The sequence below is a fragment of the Ceratotherium simum genome, chromosome 9 (genome assembly GCF_057802395.1).
Source record: "Ceratotherium simum simum isolate JZ-2026a chromosome 9, ASM5780239v1, whole genome shotgun sequence".
NCBI lineage: Eukaryota > Metazoa > Chordata > Mammalia > Perissodactyla > Rhinocerotidae > Ceratotherium > Ceratotherium simum.
In genome coordinates, this window is record NC_141908.1 from 52,249,704 (window position 1) to 52,273,927 (window position 24,224).

At 40.5% G+C, this 24,224-nt stretch overlaps 1 protein-coding gene across 2 annotated transcripts in view; it reads left to right on the plus strand.

Moving 5' to 3' along the window:
- The window catches only part of RAPGEF4 (Rap guanine nucleotide exchange factor 4), a 295,468-nt gene that overhangs the window by 23,702 nt on the left and 247,542 nt on the right, over positions 1 to 24,224 (plus strand). The gene's annotated exons all lie outside the window — the stretch shown is intronic.

Below are 24,224 nucleotides of genomic sequence, written 5' to 3' on the forward strand. Positions count from 1 at the left end.
GGTGTGTCCAGCAGAGTGGACCAGAGAATCCGGAGATACTCATCTCTACTGCTTGTGTGCTGGGTTCTCTTCTCTTCAGTTCTGCCTGCCACTATTAGAAGGTAGGAGTGGGAGAGACACTGCGTGGGCTGTGGGTGCTTGCAGGGAATCTGCATATTGTTAAGGAACTTCCCCTATATCTTCAGACCTTAGGTTCTGGATTGTGAGCCTCATGGGAGGATGTGAGGTAGCTGTCAGTTCTGAACCCTGGGTGTAGCCAGACTTGTAGAAGGTGGAGATTTTCTTGGATTGTGATCTGAAAGCCATTTTGTGTTTCAATGCCGTATGTGAATTAGAGTTCTTGTCCCTTAATAGTGGGCTTATCATTTCTAATTACATAAGATATTTTGCGAATTTGTTATATCCTATAATATTTTTTAGTTCAGTTGAGGAACTAAATTCTCACTTTTATTTATGTATTTACCAAAGACAGCTTTACTGAGTTAGTAGGTCATACAGTAAAGTACACGTATCTAAATTATACAGTTTGGTAAGTTTTGGCTTACGTATACACTTGTGAAACCTTCACCACAGTCAAGATAGCAAACATACCCACTACTCCTAAATTCTCTGGTGCCCCATTATATTCTCTGGTACCAGCCCCTCTCTACCCTCCCCATCCCCAAACAACAACTGATCTGCTTTTTATCACTCAGATTAGTTTGCATTTTCTAGAGTTTCACGTAAGTGGTATCATTCAATAGGTAGTCTTTTGTGGATGGCTGTTTTCACTCAGCACAATTTGTTTTGAGATTTATCAGTGTTATATGTAACCACAGCTCATATCTTTTCATTTCTGAGTTGTAGTCTGTTGCATGGATATACAGAATTGGTTTATCCAAACATCTACTGATGGACATTTGGATTATTTACAGTTTGGGGCTGATATAAATGAAACTACTATGAACATTCATGTAAAAAATATAATAGACAACTGTACCATAGAGAAGTGCAAAAATAAAGTATGTACATCTAAGAACCCATACTATTCCCACTTTTCCAGAGAAGCTGCTCTGGCAAAGTTTACCTGTGAGCTGGTTATTGCTAAATCCAGGTAACATGTTTAGGTTCTTATGTTACATTATCTCTGTAGCATTCGTCCTGTTGATTGTTCACTCCTGCAGACCCCTCTACCCTTAGCTTCCATCACTTTGTTTCTTCTAACTCTTCTCTAGCCAGTACTTACTCATTCTCTGTCTTCATCCTAGTGCCTATATGTGTGTGTGCCTTTTTTTCTTTTAGTAATTTCCTTCTTTAGTGTTTCTAACTTCTTGTCACTGATTATTGCATTCTCTTTCTCCATTTTCCAGTTTGTGTTTGAAATTCATTGATAGCTGGCTTTGAGATAAAATTTAAAAAATTCTTGCACCTTCCATGTCTATGGACCCTTATTTCTAAGGTTTTGAAAATTAAAAAAAAGTTGGCAACATGACCAGTTGTTTTCTTTGTTTTCTGAGAAAGTAGAGAGAAAAAAATGTTACATGGGGTTCCATTTTCAGGATGCTTTCTTATTAGGCAACTTTCTCTCTCTGCACAATGTCATCTTCCTCATGGGTTCAACTGACACGCATCTGCTGATGACTCCCAAGTCTGAATTTCCAGCCCAACCCTGCTGACCTTCAGGCTTCTGACAGTTCTGTTCTTATCTCTTGTTAAGATGTGTGCTGTTCAAAATACATAACCAGGTTTTATTTGTTTGTTCATGTCTTTGTTTTTAACCCTCAGTTACTGTCCTTGTGATTATACATGTAGTCTATACCATTATACATATTTGGGGGAAATCATTTATATTCCTGCTTTTATCCAACTGCTTGATAAAGAATCATGTTAACCTCTATCTTTCAGCCAATTCAGCCATGTCTTTTGAGCACAGTACAATTTATTATTTGATGGAATTATTATTATTATTATTTTTTTTTTGGTGAGGAAGATTAGCCCTGAGCTAACATCCGATGCCAATCCTCCTCGTTTTTGCTGAGGAAGACTGGCCCTGGGCTAACATCCGTGCCCATCTTCCTCTACTTTATATGTGGGACTCCTGCCACAGCATGGTTTGATAAGCAGTTCGCAGGGATCCGAACCTGCAAACCTCAGGCCGCTGAAGTGGAGCGTGTGAACTTAACCACTACGCCACCTGGCCAGCCCCTGATGGAATTCTTTGATAGGAGCATCTTTTTAGCTTGTCTCCCTCTTTTTTGGCCAAAAAAGATTTGGATATAGCTATTGGGCAGCGTTCTTACCACATTTTCTTCTATCCTATGAATTTCACCTTCCAAGACAATTCGGAAACCATCCTCAAGGAAAGCTACCAGTAATTTCTGCATTTTCTTGTTTGGTTTTATTTTTAATTGTCTTGCTTCTAGCCAAGTCTGCTGTCTTTAGCTGCAAAAAATTCTGGCAACTTTCCTTCAAAATGTGCATAATTGGCTTTTGAACGTTGTAAGAGTCATAGTTTTGTACAGTTATAGCTCAGGATTTTCCTGCCCAAGACATAAAAAGATTTGGACTTATTTGTATCTTCACAGAGATAAAACCTCTATCTGAAATACACATATAAACACATCCTGTGCTTTTTAGATCTATTTTTGTTTGTACCACTAACTGTCTGTGGTCTGGGTCTGCCAGCATCTTCACTGTTGAGTTCATTGTGGAGAGCTTCAAAGGTGACACTAGATGCCAGGTCTCCAGTGATTCCTGTTGTTTTGATACATGAGTTTTTTATTGACTGGGACAAAATGTATGCACTGCATGTGCACAGACAAGTCCAAATGTTTACCAGGTGACATCTTGGGAGCTATCAAAGTCAGGGAGCTCAAGCTCGTTGAAAGAACAACAGACAGTCATTCATACAAGAAATGCATTGCCATTTTAAAATGTAAAGAGGAAAAATACATCTATCATTAAAAAAACTCTTAATTTTGGTTGGCTTTATGTTATAGGGATCTCACTAAAACAGAGTATGGAGCTATTTATAGTCTCGTGTTTATAAACAAAACATTTGATTTATCACATTTTTGAGCAATTCCGGTAGGAAGTTGCACTAGTTTGTGGGAGCCAGTAGATTTTTTGCAGCCAAAAGAAAAAAAAAAAGCTTCTATAGATTCATCAAGAAATCACACTTTCTGGCGTGAACACTCGGGCGGAAGAGTGCCAGCTGCAGGCACTGGTGACGTGAGCGTAATCACTTCTCGCCAGAGACATTCTCAGTGTTTCTGCCCCGCAGTGCTGATTCTGGGGATTTCCGTATAACTCTAAAGTACCAATCCTGCGGTATTTTTACTGCGCATACAAATATTTATGGCAGAAACTTGTCATAGGCCAAGATGGAAAACCAGAAATCTCCTGCATATTCATGTGATGAATTCCTTTAAAAATTCAAAAACGCAAAACTTTTCTTCTCAAAGATCTTTCAGTAAAATTGATGCTCTGGGTAAAAGCTTCCTCCTTATCCTGCGGCTCTCCTTGTATTCGCACACGGCACTGAATACCACGGGGGGGGGGGGGGGGGGTGATGAGCATGCGCCGTGAGAAGCACGAACATAGCGGTGAGGTGCGCGGGCTCTGGATCACCGTTTCCATTGCCTGTGTGTAAATGTCCAACAAATCTTGATATTGTGGAGCAGGCGGAACCGGAGCTGGGCTAAGCTGTGAGACTTCAAGGCAATTGTCTTAAGGCACCAATCTATAAGAAGTTCCAAAACATCAACAGAAACAAGGGATGGAGAAAATTGGATTTACCTAGGTTACCTAGATAAAATGCACGACACCCAATTAAATTCGAATCAAATAAAGGAAATAATTTTTAAATATAAGTATATTCTAATTATTGCAATGGGACATACTTATACTAAAACATTATTCAACGTTTATCTGAAATTCAAATTTAAGTGGGTGTCCTGTATTTGTAATTGCAAAATCTGGCAACTCTAGGCTTACCATATTCTTCACACAAAAAATACTTTTTAGGGACTGGAGATCTGCTTTAATAAGGTGCTGAGAGAGTGGATTAATAAGGTGCTCATGACTAACTACAGATAGTTTAACTCCCTTCTAAAGAGGCTGGCACTAATTAAATGCAGGCTTATTGTTTGTTGGCGTTGTTGGTGGTGTGAGTATGCACAGCCACTTTTGTTTGTTTGTTGAGCAGGGTATGCAAATCTGGCCCAGGGCTGAGCTGCTTGAGGGAACGGTGGAGTAGCTGAGGGCTGCCCCTGGCTGCTCCTCCTCCTCTGCCTTCCCCTACACTGTGCTCAGCCTCTCTGCTAAGTAAACAGTGAACCAATAGTCAGAGAATGTTTGCAGTGGCTCCCAATTATCAGCCTGCCTGGGGGAGTCACACATTTCTGATTGGCCCTGATTAAAAATATGGTGAGTCAGAGTGCAGTCAATGGCCAGGTTCCAGTTCTGGGCTCCTCCATTGCCTGTGAGATTGAGGGAAAGTTACTAAACATCTCCAAGCTCCATCTGCAGGATAATAATACCTACCTTATAAGGCTGTTGTGAAGATTAAATGACTTAATATACGTAAAAGATGTTGTTTGGCCGCTAATAAGAACACAATAAATGCCAGGTGCTATTTTTACTATAATTTCCCAAAACATAGTGCTTACGAGGTTGTGTTAACAGTTGTTTACCTAAGGGTCTTTCTTATTTGAATGTACACAGCTTGAGGAGAGGGAATGTCCTGTTCATGGTGTATCCACAGCACGAACATGGTGACGTCCAGTAGGCACTGCACTGGATGAACGTTAAGTTGAAGAATGTTGACATCTATGGTCCCATAGATTTAGGAAATAGACTCCCTTGGTTGGTTCCTGAGAAGTCACACTTACACAACTGGTTCTCCAGGCCAGAACTTCCCAACTGAAGTGCAGTGTTGTTGAGCCTGAGAGACTGATTCCCTCAGCCTTTGGGGTGGCCTGAACTTCAGCGGTGGCTTGGGGACATGCATCAGTTTATCTCAGTAATTTTCTATGAGTGCCAAGACTTTAAAAAAGTTTGGGAGGCACTGGTCTAGACTGAAATATAAATGTTCATTTGTTACAAAATAATACATATACTTAGGTACAATTTTTGAAAAATAAAACAGGTTTTAGATTTTAGCCAGCTAGCTTGCTAGATGAAGATTGAAAAGACACACAGTGAGGTTATAATTGTGGGTGATTTTTTTCCCCTAATGTTTTCCCCAAATGCATTTCTGTAATTAAGAGAGGAAAAACCCGGGGCAGGCCCAGTGGCATAGCAGTTAAGTTCGTGCATTCCGCTTCTGCAGCCCGGAGTTCACAGGTTCACATCCCAGACACGCACCGACGCACTGCTTGTCAGGCCATGCTGTGGCGGCGTCCCATATAAAGTAGAGGAAGATGGGAATGGATGTTAGCCCAGGGCCAATCTTCCTCAGCAAAAACGAGGAGGATTGGCATTGGATGTTAGCTCAGGGCTGATCTTCCTCACCAAAAAAAAAAAAAAAAAAAGAGGAGAAACCCTCATAAGTGTTATTTTAAAAACATTTTAAATGTTATTTTTAAAATGTTAATTTACATGCACCTGCAAGTAAGTAAACTCCTAACAATGATGGAAAGTAGATACAGTTGTTATATTGAGAGCAATAGAGCAGACTTCAATGGAGGTTAAATAGAAGTCCACATTTAATCTATGAAGAAAAATGCCTATTTCTCAAGGAAAAATAAAAAGCTATCCATCCAGTAGAAAGTAATAGCTGTTTAAACTTTGGGCACTGATACAAAGAGAATTTTTGAATTCAAAGAATAAAAATAGACATTTAAAATAGAGTATAAAGTTATTCTAAAATTCATTATGAAATGAATTTAATGAATCAGTGATTCATTAAATACTTAATATGTTTATTGAATGACAATGTGAATAACAAAGCACCTACTGTGTGCCAGGCACTGTGCTAGGTAACCAGATTGTCAGATGTGGTCCCTGCACTGAAGTTACCATAGTCTGGGGGAAGAGTCAAGTTTATTTTCTTATGAAACATTTTGTGTTCTTTCTTTATTTGTACTAGTTGTGTTGTAAACCCAGGATTACTAATTCATCGTAAGCACCTACTTTCTGAATCTGCTCAGCACCCGGGTTTCCAGGAAATGTTAATAACCACTCTTTGATCTCTTTCTTGGATGAAACTCATTAGGTTGCCTACCATCCGAATGGCTGCTTTGTTCTCCTTCTCATTTAGTAATCTTGGCCCACCCCGAAATTAGTGCCACTTTTTGCACATTTACATTGGTTTTTAAAGATCATTCCTGTTGGCTTGGCATTTTCTTTCTCTTAAGAGTTCACAGGTGCCTGAAAAATCCAGATCTTTTACTATATAAGATGATTTATTAATATTAGAAGAAATCAATAAGTAAACCAATGATTATGCCACATGAGTAACAAACCATAATTATGAACACGTATAGAGTTTACTATTATAATCAAATAAAGCTACAATAAAACTGATCTAGCACCTTTCATTATTTACATATTGTTCTTGGACAGCATTGTAATTAGGGACAAATGGTTCCTATGATGTTCAAATAAATGACTATAATTAAATGCAGTCAAGCCACATTTTTAGTTTTCTTCATTCCATGTACCCTCTCATCATCTTCACACACCCACTGACGCTTGAAGAGGAAAAAAGAGAAAGATCGGGAATCTTACTCATCAAAAGCTGGAGGGCCCTTGTCCTTCATCTCTCCCTGCCACATCCTTGAGAATACCTGTATCCTCTTCCTGCACCTCCCGTGCTGTCCCAACCCCTACTCTCCAACACCAGCACCTTTTCAATCAGAGCTGCATCCTGCTCTGCCCCACTGTGCTGTGTCTGGAGAATGAGACAGCAGAAGCTCTAAAGCCAGAAGAATGGGGATTACCTGATGACGTGGGGAGGGAGACAAACTGGCCGCATAATCACCACATGGCGAGTGAGGGGAGAGGGCTGTGAATTGTACAAATTGGCTCCGTATCCCTGTTATCTAGGAGAGCACCTGCAGAGAGGCAGAAGGAGAAAGGTTCAGTAAGGAACGTGTATAATTTATTGTCCAAACCAGGATACTTTCGAGAGTGGATGGTGGTGCTACCAATAATTTCACTGGGACTATAGGATAAGCCATGACTGTCCCAGGAAAAACTGGACTTAGTGTCACGCTACTGATAAGTGGGCACTGGAGAGAGAAGCAGAAGAAAGTCATGGTTATTGTCATGCCTGAATGAGCATGTGGATGTTTTTTCAGGTGTCATGGAAGTGAAGGCTGCATGATATTGTGAAAAGTAGGACATATGGAGCCCTAAAGCTCTGTCATAATTAGTCTCCGTACCTTTGTCCCTTTCTCCTCTAGTTCATTTCCTGCTAAAAGACTAATTTTCCAAAATGATGGCTCTGATTTTTTCAGTCTCCTTAAAATCTCTGCTGGCTCCCATGATCAGCAGAATAAAGTCTGTACCTTCACTGGCTCAAGTTCCAGCCCTGCCCTCATTAGGGTCTCAATCTGATTTCTCAGAAACCATTGGGACTACTGGCTACTTCTGGCCTGTAATTTCCTACCTCCGTGCCTTTGCTCATGTTTTATCATCTTGTTGCCTGGAAACCTTCTACTCTGTGCTTATTCAATTTCTGCCCACTCTCCAAGACCCAGTTCAAATTTCAACTAAAATACTATGGGAAGCTGAGAATTGGAAGAAAAAAGTTGTCTGTGAAGTCTTCTCTACTCATTCTTGCCTCTTCTAGCTCTGAGCGCCCAGGAGTTTTATATGGACCTCTGTGTACTTTTATATGGACCCATATGACTGCTTCCATCCTTGTATTATTATCATGTAGATAGAGGCCTTAGATCCCCTTATAGGTCAGAAGTTGTTTTAGGGCAGAATCAGTCTTATTCTTCCTGTAACTCTCAAAAAACTTTTCATTGTACTTTGAACTTGGTAGACATGCAATAGATTTGTTGAGTGAGAGAGGTTACAGACTGAAATTCAGAATTCTGATGCTGTGTATCTCTGCTTGGGTGAAGAAAAGCTGTAGGACATAGGTATTTCTTGTTTTGCTTGCTCAGAGACTTGGGACTGGGATGGTGTGAGCGTCTGATTCTTGCTGGCCCTGAGGAGTGGCTCCCTATTCCTCACAGGAGGACTAGAAGAGGTTGACCAGCTTCCGGCATTTGGGAAGTGTGTTATGATCTCTCAAACTAGAGCTGTGTCTTTGGTGTGGATGGTGAGTCACAGTGTCTATTTACTAAAGGGACCATGCATGACTATAACAAGGTCCCTTTCTGATACTGGCTTTGGCCAGCCACTGGCCCTTTGGTTACTCTGTCTCTGGGCATCTTGTTGCCTGGGTAGTCATAATTGCTGGATGCAATAATTTAAACCTTGCCTGAAACTATACGCAAGGCCAGCTTTCTTTTTATTAAATCAGCATTCTATACATCAGCCTACCTGGCTTGGACTATTAATTCTGATCACTTTGAAAGCCAAAATGACTATCAGTAAGAAGGAAGACTCTCAAATTGAATCTTCATCCCTAACTAATCATAATCCCTGCCATATGTCCTTGGCACAGATCATGTTGCCGCCTGGGGCGTTTCATTCTCTGCAGTGAAGCGTGCTGGAAATTTGTGTTGGTGAGGACTGCTCTTGCCATTTTACACTCTGAAGGGGTACCAAAAGCTGTTTCCAAAAAGAATGAAATTCAAGGCATCTGTTTTCTCTGGCTTTTGTAGTGTTCAAACTATGGAAATGAGGTGTCTTGGACTTGATGGGTATGACAAAAGGTTTTAGTCTAAAAAAAGTTTATCAAAAATTCCTATTCAATATTTTCTCTACTAGCCAACTCTAAATGTATTTAACAGTCTTCTCTCTATTAAAACTTGAGCACTGTAAAAGAAAAGAGAATTTGACAATATCTGTAAGAAATGAATCCAACCTGCCCTAAGTAATCTTGAGTTTACCAATAATCCTTAGCTGATAGGACCCTATACTATCTAATCTTTAGTTTATAGGCCATAGCCAGCTATATACTATACAGAGAACATCATTCCAGCCAAATTCCTGAGTATGTTTTGACTTAGCAATAGATCTGGATGGCCCTTTCCCGTTTTGTTTAAGATATTCAGATTCTGAACTGCCAAGTAGTTATAGGGTAACACTTTGACAGATCATCTTGATTTATTTTTATTTATTATTTATTTATTGGCTCAATATATAATTTCTCTTAGAACATAAACTTTTCTAAAGATGGACAGAATCTCAGAGATAATTTAGCCCCGTGGCTCCCTTTTGGATATGAGGAAGCCAAGGCCCAGGGAGGTTAAGCAACTTGCTCAAGGTAGTACAGCTTGTTAGTGGTAGTGCTAAATGTAAGTCACATAGTGTTACTTCCACCACATTCTCTTGGTCACAGGGCCAGCCTGGATTCATGAGGAGGGGAAATAAGTCCCACTTCTTGATGGAGATAATGACAAAGCATTTGTGGCCATCTTTAATCCACCATACTCAAAGCAGAAATTTTGCTTCATAACATTTTAGACTTTTGGGGAGTATTTGCTGCCTTTTTAGTTGGAAACATTTCAGCCATTATTTCTTCAAATATTTTTTTCTTCCCCATTTTCTCTGTCTTCTCCTTCTGGGACTTCAATTATATGTAGATTAAACTCTCTTGACATTATCTCACAGGTCACTGAGTCTCTATTCATTATTATTATTTTTTATCCTTTTTTCTCTCTGTACTTTAGTTTGGATAATTTCTACTGCCTGCCTTAAGGTTCATTGATCTTTTTTTCCTGCAGTGCCCAATCCACTCTTAAGCCCATCCAGTGAATTTTTTTCTTTTCATATTTTGTATTTTTCAGTTTCAGAATTTCCATTTGATTCCTTTTCTTTTAAGTCCTTAAACATATTTATAATAGCTGTTTTAAAGTCCTGGTTTGGTATTTTCAACATCTGTCATCTCTGGTTCTGTTTCTATTTACTTTTTTTGGTTATGAGTTACATTTTCCTGTTTCTTTGCATATGTAGTAATTTCTGATTATATGCTAGACATTGTGAGCTATGCTATTGAGAGTCTGAATTTTGTATCTTTCTTTAAAGACTGTCAGCCTCTATTTCAGAGATAGTTAACTTACTGGACAATTAGTTTGCTTCTATTGAGGCTTATTTTTAAGCCTTGTCAGGGTAGATCTAGGTCTTGGGCCAGAGTGGCATTTTTGGAGTCTCAGTTGAATGTCCAAGTGATCACTGAGGTCTGTCTACTCTGGCTGTGTGAGCTGCTGTCTCTCTCAGCACTGTGTGACCTCTAGAATTTCCATTCAGATAACATTTCCCAGGAACTCTTGCATATTTGCAGCCAATGACTCAAGAAGACCCCTGTGCTAAATTCTGGAGCTCTTTCTATGAACATTTCCTTCTCTCTGGTTCACTTCACTGCAAATTCCAGCCACCTCAGCATCCCTGAATTCTAATCACTGCCACACCAGCCCAGTGAGACTGCCATATTTTGCTCAGGCTCTCCCTCCCTGCCTCGGTTCCAGAAAAATGTCTCCAGGCAAAAGATCAAGGCTATTGTGTGCATCACATCTTGTGTTTCCCTTCTTTCTGGGATCATAGTCCTGAGTTACCTGTTATCCAGTGTCTGAAAGCAATTGCTTCATGTATTTCATTCAATTTTTAAATTGCTTACTGTGGGAGGGTTAGTTTTGCACCAGTTACTCCATCATAGCCAGAAGTGGAAGTTCTCCATCTTTTATATTTAAACAATAGATTTTTTTAATAAATAGAAAATTGCTTATATTTAATAAAACATAAATTGCCACTCTACATATGCTTAAGTGACCAATCTGGAGAATCAAATATAGAGATGATTTTGCTAGTGAACTAAAGACACCTATAGGGCTTTCTCTGAAGCTTGGCTAATATGTGTGGTTCAATAACAGATTGATGAGCTGATGAAATAAATTCTAGTTGAAAACTCTTGGCTCTAGGTCAAAATGATGTCTACTCTGACGTGCTAAGTTCTTTGTTCTGTACTTTCTTGGGTTCTTTGCTAGAAGCCCTGGAATTGTTCTGTTGTTTAGTCCTCCTGCCTGAGTTCTGGTTCCTCATGAGGACTAAACACCCATGCTTCCATAATCTCATCCCTAATCTAGAGACCTGTCTTCACTCGATGTGTCTACGTACCAATTTTTCTATTCCTATATGTTACTTATCAATTAAGATACAATTCAGGCCCATTCCCCCCACCCCCCATTTTAATATGTTTATATCCATTACAAGTATTGTGGGGCAGGAGAGATTAGTTACCACAGGAACGGTCTGATTATCTCCACATGGGAATAATAAACCCCCTTGTAGTTGCTGGTGGTATATTATATATTCTAGTTTAGAATCATTTTCAATTTGGGCCTAGTTTAATGGATTTCTTTGAGTGCATCACTTTAAAAAGTGGCACCTGTCCTCCTTGTTTCTGGGATATAGCTTTAGAACTGCATTGTTTCCATTTCTTATACGGTTTTTACCTTCAGAAAAGACTTAATACATAAATAGTGTAATATCACATGTTTTAATATTTAAGTTTATTAAATTAGTTGTGAAAATTAGCCCTTATGTGGGCTAAGAAGCTCACATAAGGGAAAGTATAAGTGGATCCTACAAGAAATCTTGGTGTATAAATAAGCTGTTATTAAAAAACAAAATGATTCTTTGTGCATTCTTTCACTTGAGAACACTGGTAGTCTGAAGATTCATTATTACTCTCATTTTGTAAGAGTGGTAGAAAACAGCAAAAATTTTGCAATTTCTTAACCAAAAAGTAATCTCCCAATTTTCTTTAAAATGTTATTAAATTTTAATGATAATACATTCATGTCTACAAATACAAAAAGCACAAAAATATTTATTCTTTCAACAGTGTTCATTGGGCACCTACTATGTGCCAGATACTCTTCAAGGTATTTTATATAGCAGAAATGCAAACAGAAGAAATCCCTGCCTTCATGGAGCTTACATTCTAGTGCAGGCAATCATCAAAATAAATAAGTAAATTATTTATTATTATAAATATTATGTTAGGAGGTGTTAAGTGCTATGGAAAAAAAAAGAATGCTAGGTAAAAACGGGTTCGATGCTGCTGAGAGGACTGTAATTTAAGTAGAGTAGTCAGGGTAGGCTTCAGTTAGAAGAGAATTTGTGCTCAAACTTGCAGTAGGTGAGGGGGTGAGTCTTGCAGATTTCTGGGGAAAGAACATCCCTGGTGGAAGGAGTGGCTATTGCAAGGGCTCTGAGGTGGAGCCAAGGCCTTCAAGGTGCAGCAAGGACACCTGTGTGTCTGGAGGAGAGAGAGTAAGAGGAAAACAGTAGATGAGGTTCCAAAGGAAATAGGTGACTGGAGGAGGGCATGGCGGCCAGATTATGTGGGAACTTTATTGGTTTTTACTGTGAGTGCAATGGGGAGCCACTGGAGGGTTGAGAGCAGAGACCTGGCATGATCCGACTTAAATTTGGAAAGGATCACTCTGGATCCTGTAAGGAGAAGCGACTCTAAGAGCGCAAGGATGGAAGCAGGCACCGTTGTGAGAAGATCACTGCAGTGGTCTGGGGGAGACATGATGGCGGCGTGGGCCAGGACAGAAAGAGTACAAAGGATGAGAAGTATTTGGATTCTGGAAATACTTTTATATAATTTTTGTGTATATGTTCATTCTGGGTAAACAGCAAAAGTTAAGTCTCCCTCCCTCAGTCCATGCATTTATAAAAATATATGTATATATTTCTGCTCTCTGCCACATATCAATGATAGCACGTTGTTCACAGTGTTCTTAGCCCTGTTTTTACTGAATGATACCTTGGATTATTTCATATCTATAGAGCTTCCTCATTCTTTCTAAAGTTTGCATACTATTCCATTGTGTAGATTTATCATTATTTATATTCATATATATTTTATTTCATATCCTTGTACATATATAATTTTACATATGTGCAAGAATATCTGCAGAAGTCTTATAATTGGAATTATTGTATTACAATATTTTAATTTTTGGTAGATACTATCAAATTGCCCCCCATGGGTTTGTACCGATATGTATTCCTATTTACTATGCATTTCTACACTTTAAAAAACATTTAACTTCTTCAATATTCACAGCATCTATTGAAATTGACGCTATTCATTCACAGGGTGAATTCTTCTAATGACCAAAGACATCTTAGGGAAGAAACGAGGAGGCTCATCATCCAATTATATGTTGAAACCTGCCCATGTTTTAGTACTATTTCAATATTGTTTATTGCAACATGTTTTCAAAGTGTTTTGCAATTTTCAGTTCTTCCAAAAAGTCCATCAAGTAGGTCATTGTCCTGATGTCATAGAATAGGGCCTTGCTCCTTGGAAGTGCTCAGTAAATATTTGTTGAGTGAGTGAATAGATGAATGAAAATGATTCCTAAGGAGGCTTTTACTAGGGACGCTTTCCAGATCACACAGTGACTTAATGTTCGTGACAGGAATAAGTGTCAATATTCCTAACTTCTGATAAGCACACCTTTTTAAAAAAAATTGTGGTAAGAACACTTAGAAATCTACTTTCTTAACACATTTTTAAGTCCACAATACAGTATTATTAGCTGTGGGCACAATGTTGTATGGCAGATTAGAACTTATTCATCTCGTATAACTGAAGCTTTATACCCCTTGAACAGTAACTCCCCATTTCCCCCTCTCTCCTGGCCCTGTCTACCACTATTCTACTCTCTGTTTCTATGAGTTTGACTATTTTAGATCTCTCATATAAGTGGAATCATGCAGTATTTGTCCTTCAGTGGCTGGCTTATTTTACTTAGCATAATGTCCTCAGGGTTCATCCATGTTGTCACGTATGGCAGAATTTCCTTCTTTTTTGAGACTGCATAATATTCCATCATATGTATATACCACATTTTCTTTATTCATTCATCTGTTGATGGGCATTTAGGGTGTTTCCATATCTTGGCTATTGTGAATAATCTGACAAGCACTCTACTTTCTAATGCTACACTCACATACTACTTTCAATTCAAGTCCCTGACTTAGCATCTTTACCCACTTATTCTGTGGTTTCTTCAAGTTGTCACCAACAGGGGAACCAACAGCATGTGCTAGGGTAGACAGGAGAGGGGATGAGGAGAGAGGGATAGAGGGGCACTTGGGGAGGCAGCAAGATGCAAGAGGTTGTCCATGAATAGCCGGTTTAAAATAAAATCAACAAATAAGTAAAAGGCCTCAAGCCTTGTGTCCACATAATGAGTTCATAAACCACTTTGCTCTCTCTTTTTTAAAAATAGACTTTATTTTTTAGAGCAGTTTTAGGTTCACAGCAAAATTGAGTGGAAAGTACAGAGAGTTCCCGTATATTCCTCGTCCCACACGTGCGTAGCCTCCCCCATTATCAACATCTCCCACCAGAGTGGAATATTTGTTACAATTGATAAACCTACACTGATACATCATCATCCTCCAAAGTCCATAGGGCTCACTTTTGGTGTTGTACTTTCCGTGGGTTTGGACAAACAAATATATAATAATAATATATATTCACTATTATAGTATCATACTACTTTTCTTTCTTTTTTTGTGAGGAAGATTGGCTCTGAGCTAATATCCATTGCCAATCCTCCTCTTTTTGCTGAGGAAGATTAGCCCTGAGCTAACGTCTGTGCCCATCTTCCTCTTTTTGCTTGAGGAAGAGTGGCCCTGAGCTAACATCTGTGCCCATCTTCCTCTATTTTGTATGTGGGACACTGCCACAGCATGGCTTGATGAGTGGTGTGTATGTCCATGCCAGGGAGCTGAACTGGTGAACCCAGGGCTGCCGAAGTGGGGCATGCGAACTTAACCACTACACCACCAGGCTGGCTCCCACTACTTTTCTTTTAAAGCCAGAGATTTTCAACCAGCTGAGCCAGTGAGGGGAAGCCATTTTCAGAACTCCCTGCTAAAAATGTGCTTCCCTCTGCTGCTACTCATTGGCTTGTATCCTGTGCCTCAGGTGGGTTGAGATGGATAAAAGATTGAGAATCACTATTCTAGGTAAAGTAATGTCCTCTCCTCCTCTTCCCCTATCCTGTGTATACTTCCTCTTTTTCACTTTCTTCCTCCTTCAAGGGTCTCCTTCTCATTACCCAGGAATAGAGAGCACCAAGAAAGGAAGATTATCAGAAGGATCTGACTCACGATATTCCCATTCTCCAATCCTCACCTCAGGCCCTTAGGGCTCTCCAAATATTTAGCTGTAGCAGGGGCAATTTTTTGAACAGTCATTGCAAATTTGAGTGTAGCCCTAAGTGCTGTGGAACGATTTTCGAGAGTCTCTGCTTACTTTGATGAAAATTGCATAGAGGAAAAAAAAGCCATCAGTTCAAACTTACCCGGAAAGCATTTTAAAGAAACATCAGTTATGAGTCATCCGAGAAGCCATTCTAAAATTTTAAGGAGCCAAAAGAAATTATTTTTAACTTTATGCTGGTAGAACAAGTGTATGGCCTAGGGAAAATTATGATAGTGTTCTATTTTAGGTGCTGTTTGGGATGCTGTGAGCATCCCAATTTGGCTGGGGTCGGGGGGAGAGTTGGGGAGAGACTTATGCCCAGCCTGATGATCCTGTACTGAGTTTAGATGCTCTTGGACAATCAGAGAAGATTTTAGAAAAGGGTCTGTTAAAATTGGGCAAGTCTGTACTTTGATTTTGTATTTTCATTTTAATTTTAATGAGACAAATTGCGACACACTGAGCCTGGTCAAAAAGGTTTTCCTCTCTCTGTTCACTAACAAATGCAGAGTCAAGAATTATTTAGATAATAGCAAGGCTGTTCTTGCTCTCTGCCTAAAGGTGGGCTTTTTCAACTGTCCAAATAGCCCTGGGCCCAGAGCTGGCATCTCTCTGTATCTGCCATGGGACAGATGACAGCGTGGTTGTCTGCAACAGAGAGGTGTTGGTATTCTGATCCTGGCTCTGCTCAGGGCCAAGATGGTGGTCCACAGTGACCTGCAGTCATAACTGTCTTATCTCATTTGGGACTCTGAGGGGCAGGTTTCTCTGACTCTTTTATAGAGACATAAATGCAAGCAGGCATGATTTCTAAACAGGGAGGCATTAGGCCAGGAATTTGCAGACTTCCTGTGTTCTGCTCCCTGATGACAGATGTGCAGGCCATATTTTGGAAGGGTCACAAAGGTGTTGGCGTGCCTTGTGACAATGCGTCTCAGCCGTGAGGATGAAAAGCTGCAGCTGCACCTGGGGTCTGAGGATCCGTCAAGGAGATTTTTCTGAGTCATCCTGAACACGGGCAGAATCAAGAGCCGAGAGAGAATTTTTGGCAACTGATCGAATTGAGGGAAGCGTACGTGTGTGTGTGTGTGTGTGTGCATGTGTGTGTGCTGTTAACAAAAAATATTCAATGACCCTTGTGAAACATGGTAGGGCAGATTTTATTCAGGACCATCGCGGTAGATATAGGGACCACTGAAACAGGATTTGACAGTGGGGGAGAGGTTGAGCTCAACTCCAAATACAGTATGGGCAAGTGAGAATTTATAGCCAAGGATCAGGGTGTGTGTGTGTGTGTGGGGTCAGTGGATGGAAAATTACTAAGAGGAAACATCAGGGGTAGGGAGGTTCTGGCTAAACTGACCTAATAGGACTCTTGCTGAAGACAGGCCACCGTGATCAGACATCACCTGGGGAACATTGGAGGATGAGGAACCTGAGCAGGATGAGGTAGAGGGTGGTCATATTTCAGGGATGGGGGCTTCCGGTTAAACTGACTTGGCAGGTTTCTTGCTAAAACTACATTTTACAAGGAAGTGCACAGATGGGCCTAGGAGAAGGTTCAGGAGCGTGATTGAAGTTTAGTCAACAAAGAATCTTAGTGTGTATGTGTGTGTTTGTGTATGTGTGTTTGTATGTATGTGTGTATGTATCTGTGTGTATGCATCTCTGTATATATGTGTGTGTCTGTGTGTATATGTGTGTGTATGTGTGTACGTGTGTCTGTGTGCATATCTGTATGTGTGTGGTGGGAGGTTGGTGGGTAGTAGGAAACTCATAGGGAGAGGAGTCGGTAGAGCGGGTCTCTAGGGAGAGGGACTGTAGTGATACACCACATTTTTAGGACCAAATGACCAAACAATGGTGGTACTGTAGTCATAAAAAGAGAAATGAGAAAGAACTGATTTTAGGAAGAATTTGCAAAAATGCCTTCATGAAGTCTTTGTAGAACTTTCATCTGTAAGTGCTGTCTGTTCCTCTGCTGGATTCCTCTTCCCTTCTTTCCTATTTTAGTTGCGCTTCTCACCACATTTCCTCTTGATAATTACTGTACATGTACAAATCTCCCTAACTCAGTTTTACCTTCCTGGGTGCAGGAGCCATGCTCTTTGTATCACTGAGTGCTTTATTCTCCTCTCATGTAGATATTCAGTAAATATTTGCAGATTGAATGAATGCATTTTCAACACCTTCTTTCTGAATTTTGTTGACATTGCTGGGGAAACTTGTAATTAGTAAAGAGTAAACATTTCAGTATTCTAAGTGATTAATAATCATATAATTAAAATGATAACGTGATAAGTGGTAAACATCTTGAGTTTCAAAGACTTTGGATATATCCATGTCATCACTGGCATTATAAATACACATGATTTTAGCATACTAATACCCACCAAGCCTCTGTGTCAAATGTTTTTGCTGGTAAAATAGGGTTCATAATACCTGTCTCACCTAGCAGGGCTGTGATGATCAAAATTTTGAAAGCCCTTGGAAAAGTTAATAGTGTTACAAACAGGTCGAGGTTGTCAAGTACATAGTGTTGGAGATCTTACTATTATAATAGATCGAGAAAAACATACATGCACACCTACCTATAAGACCTTCAAAAGGCACACAAGAATTCTAGTATATGTTTTTAAGCTCTTTATTCATTGTTTTCATTAGATACTTCTTTTAAAAGGTCTTTGTGGCTAATGATGATGATGGAGATGATGGTACCGGTAATAATAATAATAGCTTCTGTAGCCTTTTATAATTTATAAAGGTCACAGGTTTTATCTCGGATTTAACAGTTGGTTAGGAGAGGGGACTACCTCTTTGTAACCCTAAGTTACTGTTAAAACAAAACAAACTGCAAAGTCATTTTAATGCAAATGTATTTAGTTAACATCACACCCAATGTTCTGAAATACATTTACTGATCTTCAAAAGACGTCTGGAAATTTAAAAAAAAATACAGGTGAAGTAGTTGAGGAGTTGAAGCATTACATACATTCCTGCCAGATGATAGTACTGTTATAGTTGGTTATTGTTGTCCAGTTCGTGCTGAGCCTTCTGTATATGATCATGGGAAGGCAGCTTCGCGGAGAGCAATCCTGCCTCCCCCTCCCACTTAGCCCTTCTTTCTTCACCTACTTCCTGCACCCCCACGGGTCTCACTGTTGGGTGTTGGAATCCACTGTCCGGGGAGGTCCCACAGAGCTTCTGTAGGAGTTAGCACTGAGGGGTTTACCCAGCAGACAGAGGATGGGGGGCCGTCCCCCTGGCAAAGGATTTGCAAATATTGATTATCATGAAGTCAAACAATAAAAGTCATCTAAGGGGAGATGTTTTTGCTGATTTTATGGTTTTTGTACATTTTTTTCCCACAAATGCTTAGGTGTTATTATTTTGTGTTCTGACTAACCCAGAAACTGGTTAATTAGTCCCTAGATAATCCAGAGTTGACTGAATTAAGATTTAAGAGCATATTAGATTTTTACGGTGCATAATGCACGTGAGCAGCACCTGGAATCTGGAGCCTTTGCTCTCCCTCCTACATTTGACTTTGGTAGTTCCCATGTTTTCATTCTTTGTGTGGTAAAACGAGGTCCAGCCCAGAACACTGTGGGTACCCACATTACAGTACTTGCCATACAGTATTCTAATTTTGGTGACATGGCTGCCTTCCTCACTGGATTGTGAGCTCCTTGGGGGTAGAGTTGGCATCTTGCTCATCTTTGTTCTTCCAGAGAAAGGTACCTATTGTACAGTAGGAAAGCAATATTACTGAATGGATAAATAAAATGAATATGCATGCACGGAAGGATGTGTTTGGTGGAGAGTCATTTAAAATTCCATAGATTTTGAGAATTCATATTGCAAAGTTGTCTTGTTTATTTGAATGCCATTAGTTTGAAAGGTAGATGTGATAAAATGTTATAAATATGTGTTAAAACCACTCCTTTCAAGATCATAAACACATTCTAATAAAATGATCTTTTTTGATACTGCTGATAGGCATTGTTTAGCGTTACGATTTATCTAGTACTTAAAAGAATTTTACTTTATCAGAAATATTTTTAGTTTGTGCCTTTTGCTAACTTTGATGGGTTAATCTCTGTCTGACCTTGCCGTCTGATGTAGAAAGTTTCTGATGACAAACTGAAATTCATCCTGGAACTGAAGAACCATGTGAAGAAAAAACAAAACAAAGCAGGAAAACGTGATTCAGTGGTTTATAAAAAATAAGACCTAAATAGTAGTTACCAAGCTAATGAATAAATGAATGATGGTATCTCCAAGGAGACAAAATTTACACGCATGAAATGTGAAGTAATAAAATAATGTGATAAGATGCCTAAAATAAATGTCATCAACTGGATTTCAGAGAAGAGAGAAAACGTTGTAAGAAAAGCTCCATGAAGGAAGTGAACCCTAAGCTGCTCCTAAGGAAATGAGTCAGTGTGAGAAAATAACTTCATGTCTGTATTAGTTTTCTATTGCTAATACAAATTACCACAAACTTAGTGACCCAGAACAGCATACATTCAGTATCTTGCCGTTGCCAAGGGGCAGGAGCCTGGGCGTGCCTGTCTGGATCCTCTGCTCAGGGTCTTAAAGGCTGACTGGACTCTGTTCCTTTCTGGAGCCTGGGGACCACTTCTAAGCTCACATGGTTGCTGATAGAATTCAGTTCCCTGCAGCTGTAGAACTGAGGTCTGTTTTCTTGCTGGCTGCCAGTTGGAGCCTCACATATTCCTTGCCATGTGGCCCTCTTGTAACATGGCAGCTTTCTTCTTCAAGGCCAGCAAAAGAATCTCCCACTTCTTCCACCCTCTTTTAAAGGACTCACTTGATTAGGTCAGGCCCACTTGGGGAAAAAAATCTCCCTCTTGATTAAGTTAAAGTCAACTGATTAGGGACCTGAATCATATCTGCAAAATCTCTTTATCATTGCCATATATCATAACATAATCATGGGAGTGATATCTCTACACTTGACTAAAAGCAAATTATAGCTGTTGCCCACACTCAAGGGGATTATACAAGGGTGTGGGTCATTGGGGGTCACCCTAGGATCCTGCCTACCACAGTGTTTTCTTTTGTAAATGATTTTTTCTGTTGTTATTTGAACATGTTTTAAAAGTGAAGTTATTTTAAAAGGTGATTTAAAAAATGGGCCCTGGTGTCAGATGCTAGGCTAAGGAAAATACCTTCTCTGAACTTGGAGCTTTTACTTACTTTTATTTAGGGGACCAGCTGTACACAGTTATTAAGGGAGTGGAAAGAAGCCTGGAGTGAGTTATAATTAGAGAAACCCGCATCATCAATTTGAAATACTGCAAGAGCTTCCTAACCAGTCTCTTGGCTGCTGGTCTTGAATCTCACACCTGCCTCTACTTGCAGTCAAGGTGATCTTCCCAAAATGCTCATCCAATCATGCCCCTACCCTGCTTAAAATATTTCTGCTGACTATTATATGGAACCCAAGCTCTCCAGCCTCCTAGGAAAGCACTGCCGTGCCGTACAGCTTCATGTACCAACACAGCCTTCACGTGCCCTTCATTCACATTCAGCTGAGGCAGTGGCGGTAGGCGGTAAGAGGAGGGGGTGGATTTGAAAGACACTGAGTAGGTAGAACGACCTGGATGTGGTAAGGGAGGAAGAGCCTGCTCCGTGCACAGAAATAAGTGCAGGTGCAGTAGCAGATGTGGAGAGAGGAGTTCAGTTTGAGGTCGCTGTGGAACATCGCGCCCAAGGACTTCTTGCATGCCTGACCCTCTACTGGATACTGTGGCATCTATAAAGGAAGTGCCAAGCATGCCCTCTACAGAGATGAGAATCTCTGTGACATTAGGAAATTATGGATTCACAGGAGAAGAGGGGCAACAGAAGGATTATCAGCGGTGGTAGATTACAGAGGTGGGGTGGTAAAAATGTCAGTTAATAGCTGAATGGACTTTTCTCCACTCCATGAAGTACCCAATAAAAGCCATGGCATATGCGTTGCTTTTCATTGTTTCTGTGGATTAAATGTTTAAATAATGGGAGACATCATTAGGACCTAATTTGGGGGTGCCCAAAGGAAATATCATGAAGAGAGGTTTGAAACTTGTCCTGGTTATCTCAGATTAACTTTGTCTTTCCAAGTGTCTTTTGTCTCTTGGCCTCACACAATCTGGTTACAAATCTTGAAGTTCTCTTGTGGTTGTTTTGGACTGTATGGAAGTACATAACTTTTTCTTCTGGAGTCCAGTTTCTTCTGGAGAGTTTTGGGCCAAAAATGTTTTTAAGCTGCCCTGGTCTGCCTTCCCAATATGCGACATGCTCTGAGGCGAATCAACAAAATGGGATGCTGCTTTCCTTCTTGATGGAAGATGGATTCTAATCTTCGCTTACCTCTTTTTCTTTGTAGCTAAGTAGAATCCACCATAACAATCAATTTCCAGCTCATCTGGTCCTTGTGATTCCTCCTATGGTCATTGAAATGCTGCCATTGCTTTGGGCCTGCAGGCTAGTGTCAGTGCTGCTGGGGCAGCGACCTGTGGTGTTCATGTGGCTGCTTGCTGTGGCTGGGTGTGACTCCCTGCTGGTGCCAACACTGCTTCCCATGAAGTGTGCCCCGCTGGGTTGGCTCCTTACTGAGGGGCACTTCTACCAGTTGCTGTGGCCTCACTCCCTGTGAAGTTCTTTCCCAGTGGGCACACAAAGACTCTTGTTGAAAGTCATCTGTACCCCTTTACTAACTACTGAAGTTCTAGCCCTTGTTTCAAAGCCCCTTAACTTTGAGAACGTAACTCTGGTAGGGAGTTTATAAAGCCCTTCCAAAGGGCCGACAGGTAGAAAGACGCACTGGTACTGATGTGCTGTACCCTCGCTGGTAAAGCCTGCGAACCTCTCAGATCTTTCAGGCACTTGGTCATCTCATAAAGTGGACACTAATGCCTCAGGATTTCCCTTCCTCCTCCCACGCCCTTCAGTTGAGGTTAGTCGGGAGGCTAGCCAAGGTTGTGAGCATATTCTTTGAGTCTGGTTTTCTTGGGCCTGAAAGTGTGATGGGAACAGATGAAGAGCCTCTCAACTAAACTCGTGAAAGCTTGAGTCTTAGGTCTTCCCCTTAGTGACAGGTCATCTGCTCCTGTCTTCCAACAATGTTCATCTCTCATGGTGGGATATGTCTTCCTCTGACAATGTCCCAAATTCCTTGGGACTCTGGCACATCTAGTCCTGACCTTTGTGTTGGTATAGGTGATGCCAGGTGATGCTATGGTAACACCCCTCCCCCAAAATCTCAGTAGCCTCACACAACGGAAGTTTATTTGTCACTTACACAAAGTCTCCATCTTGTGGCTATAGCATCTGAAACACATGCCTTCTGTATTAGTTTCCTAGGGCTGCTGAAACAAGATACTGCAAACTAGGTGGCTTAAAACAACAGAAATTTATTCTCTCATAGTTCTGGAGGCTAAAATCTAAAATCAAGGTGTCAGCAGGGCCATGTTCTCCTGAAGGCTCTAGGAGAGGCTCCTTCCTTGCCTCTTTCTAGCTTCTGGTGGTTGCCAGCGATCCTTGGCATTCCTTGGCTTCTGAATGCATCACTCCAATCTCTGCCTTCACCTTCACATGGCCATCATCCCTGTGTCTCCGTGTCCAAATTTCCTTCTTCTTATAAGAACACCAGTCCTTGGATTATGGCCCACCGTAATCCAGTATGACCTTATCTTAACTTGATTACACCTGCAAAGACCCTATTTCCAAATAAGGTCACACTCACAGGTACCAAGTATGTTAGGACCTCAACATATTTTTGGGGAGAGACACAATTCAACCCATAACACACTGCAAAGTTGTGGCTGAGGAAGAGAGAGATGGAAGATGCCACCCGGCTCTTAACAGAAGTGATACGTGCTAGTTTGTTCATAGTCCACTGGCCAGAACATGACTAACATAACTGCAAGGGAAGCTAGTAAATTCAGGGGAACACATGGGTATTCGGTGAGAATTACCTGTCTCGGTCACATCCTTGCCCCGCTCATTTCCTCTGATCCCAGAATGCTCTGGGACATACATGAGGCTGGATAGTTTCTGTATAATGTGAAATATCTATCAAGGAACATCATGTGATCCTGCAAAGCATATTGAAGGAATAGACTTGGGAAACTGCTCAAAGAAAAGAAAGAAAATAGTTTATATAATCTGTAAAACTATCCCATTTTTGTTTGGTTCTTTGGTTCATCTTAATCCAGAGAATGCAAAATGGCGGTCAAGAAGTTGGATCTAGTCCATAGATGTTTTTTCTGTGTGGCCCACACAATGTTTAAGAAATGTGAACAAACATCTAGATATCTTTCCTTGAACAATTGGAAGATGTGACAACATCTGGGCCCATGTTTCCACGGAAAACCAGTAATAAAGAAATCAGCCAAATAAGGCCTGCTCCCTGTAGATAGTCGCATCTCTGCAGTTTGCTCTGATCCCCACCATTCCCTATAGTATTGCCAACACTGAGGCTGAGTATCAGTTCTCATTCGTCCTTGGGCTTTCACCATTGTTTTCATGTAGTAGAGATTTTTTTCCTTATACTTGACTCTTTTTACTCACTTACTATACCTGATTGTCCTCTGCAGGCGTTTATGTTTGTGACCTCAATTTTAAGTAAAATCTGCATTTTCGTGTATCTTATCACATCCTGGTGCTTCTAAGGGATTAAACACTACCCAAAAGCATCACCTTGAACTCATGTCTTTGAGGTTGATTCCTGCTATAGCCATCTGTACAGGAAAAACTCACTGCTCCTGTGTTTCCTTTACTCTCACACTGCTACCACACATTAGCAGATGTGTGGGTTTTCCACACATTAAGCAATTTTGTGACACCAGCTGGGTGTCCTACAATTCAACTT